The following is a 2,511-nucleotide window of genomic DNA, read 5'->3' as shown; positions in this document are numbered from 1 at the left end:
TGATGAGTCGGGGCCGACTCGACGGCACATAACAACAACAACAACATTACTGTACAGAGTGGTACCTCTAACATTGAAAATAATCCTCTAAATCAGTGGTTCTCAAGTGTGGTCTGGGAATCCCTAAGTATCCTGAGAACCTTTCAGTATGCGAGGGAAAAGGAACTACTTTCGTAATAATGTTGTTATGTGCCTTCCAGTGGGACCGACTCATAGTGACCCCTGCTTGGGTTTCAGAGACAGTATCACTACGAAAGTAGTTTGCCCCATTGTCTTTCTGAGGAGTAGCTGGTGGGTTTGAACCACCAACCTTCTGGCTAGCAGTCAAGTGCCTACGCTCCCAGAGCTCCTTTTGTAATAATACTAAGACATTATTTGCTTGTTTCCTTCCTTCGTCAGTGTACACTGTAGCTTCTATATGAAGTGTGATATTGCAACAGGTTAAATTAGAAACAGATAGGAAAATCCAGCTGTTTTCCATTAAGCCAGACATTAGATTTCTTTAAAAATGTAAAGTAATGCCATTCTTCTCACTAAATTATTTTTGTTTGGGAAAAATAATGTTTTTTGTGTGTGTGTGTTTTTTTTTTTGTTTTTGTTTTTGTTTTTTTTGCTCAAGAATGTTATGTCTATGAACAAGTAACAGGGTTTATTGTTCTCTTAAATTAATTTATAAATAATTAAGCTTTTCTCACTTTTAATTTCTAATTCAGTAAATGTCGATAGGTATAACCCATATAAACCAAAACTCTTTGGGGAAGAAGTGGAGAGAATGCTGGGGTTGTGAAATGGCATAGGGAAGAGGTGATAGTTGAGCAAAATGTTGAAGAACTTACAATAGATAAAGCAGAAAAGACCTTGTACAAATACAAGGAGATGTGAAGCTGCAGGATGTGTCCTGAAATCTTAAGCAGTTTGAGGTTGCTGGAGTATGAAGTATGAGAGACAGTGTGGAAGAAGACGAGGCTGGGGAGGAGATGGGTCCTTTCCTAAAGAGACTCCAACGTTGTGCTAAAGACCATGGACTTTTTTCTATAAGCACAGAAGGGCAAGCCAAGGTTTTTAAGCCAGGGGAGATCATGGTTGGACCTTTCAGAGGCTGTTGCAATAGTTCATGTGAGGGTCTGAACCAAGGGGATATTGGGAGTTGTGGACAGAAAAATGTAGGAAGTAGACTCAAGTCAACAGCCCTTGGAGACTAGATATGGGAAATGGAGGGGGCGGGGAGTGGTGGTGGTGGTGGTTGTTAGGTGCCCTTAAATTGCTCCGACTTATAGCTACCCTGGGGGAAGTGGGAGAAGAGGAAAATCAACTGTGTCCCAGGTTTCTGGTTTGAGACACAGGGTAGCACCAACCAAGAAAACTAATACACGGAAAAGAGCACATTTTTGGGAAAATGATTCTTTCTATTTTGGGCATGTTGTGTCCAAAGTGCCTGTGCAGTGGTGCTCTGGTAGCATAGTGGCTAAAGCACTTGACTGCTAACCAGAAGGCTGGCGGTTCAAACCCACCAGCCACTCCTCGGAAGGAAGGTTGGACAATCTACTTCCGTAGTGATACTGCCTCGGAAACCCAAGGAGGGGTCGCTATGAGTCGGGCCGACTTGCTATGAGTCGGGGTCGACACGACGGCACATAACAACAACAACTACAACAATAGCTAATGATCGTGAGCATTTCTTCATATGTTTGTTGGCCACTTGAATATCCTCCTTGGTGAAGTGTCTATTCACGTCTTCTGCCCATTTTTTAATTGGATTGTTTGTCTTTTTGTTATTGAGGTGACTCGACTCGACGGCACACAACAACAACAACAATTGGAAATATGTGGTTGGAGATAAGCAGAGATGTCTGGGCTGGAGATAAAAACTGTAACATTTTTAACACCAAAAAAAAAAAGATGAAATAACTAATACCAAATAAAAGTGAAAACTTCTTGGAAGTATGCTGACGTATGGAGATCATTGAGGTAGCACTGTTCGTTTATTCAGCAATCATTTAACCTAAATTTATTGAGCTAGGCTCTGTGCTAAGAGATGAGGACAGAGTATAGAACAGAAAGAACATGGACCCTGCCCTTATGGAGGATCCATATAAGTTTATCCATTGTAAACTTGTAGGGGAGTCATCAAATAATCACTAAATATTTACTTAAGAATTGTAATAAATGATATGAAGGAAAAACACAGAGTGCTAAGAGACCTTATCACACAGGAAGCTGAGAGTTAGGGTAGGTTTTCCTAGGAAAAAGACATTTAAGCTGAGATTTGAAAAATGAGTAGATGTGAAATAGGTTATGAGGGCAGGCAGGGTAGAGTATTCCAGGCATGTGTGAGGCATATAGGTCGGCAGGAGCATGGAAAGTATCTGGAACTATAAAAACATTCTTGCATGACTGGTACACCATCCAACCTGCAGCCTATACAACTATGAGACCAGAAGAACTAGATGGTGCCCAGCTACCACTGTCAACCACTTGGAAGGGGATCTATGTAGGAGATCCTGAATAGAG

Source organism: Orycteropus afer, unplaced genomic scaffold (genome assembly GCF_000298275.1).
Source record: "Orycteropus afer afer isolate SDZICR_OR568_19922 unplaced genomic scaffold, OryAfe1.0 scaffold00085, whole genome shotgun sequence".
Taxonomy (NCBI): domain Eukaryota; kingdom Metazoa; phylum Chordata; class Mammalia; order Tubulidentata; family Orycteropodidae; genus Orycteropus; species Orycteropus afer.
This window is presented reverse-complemented; position numbering follows the sequence as displayed.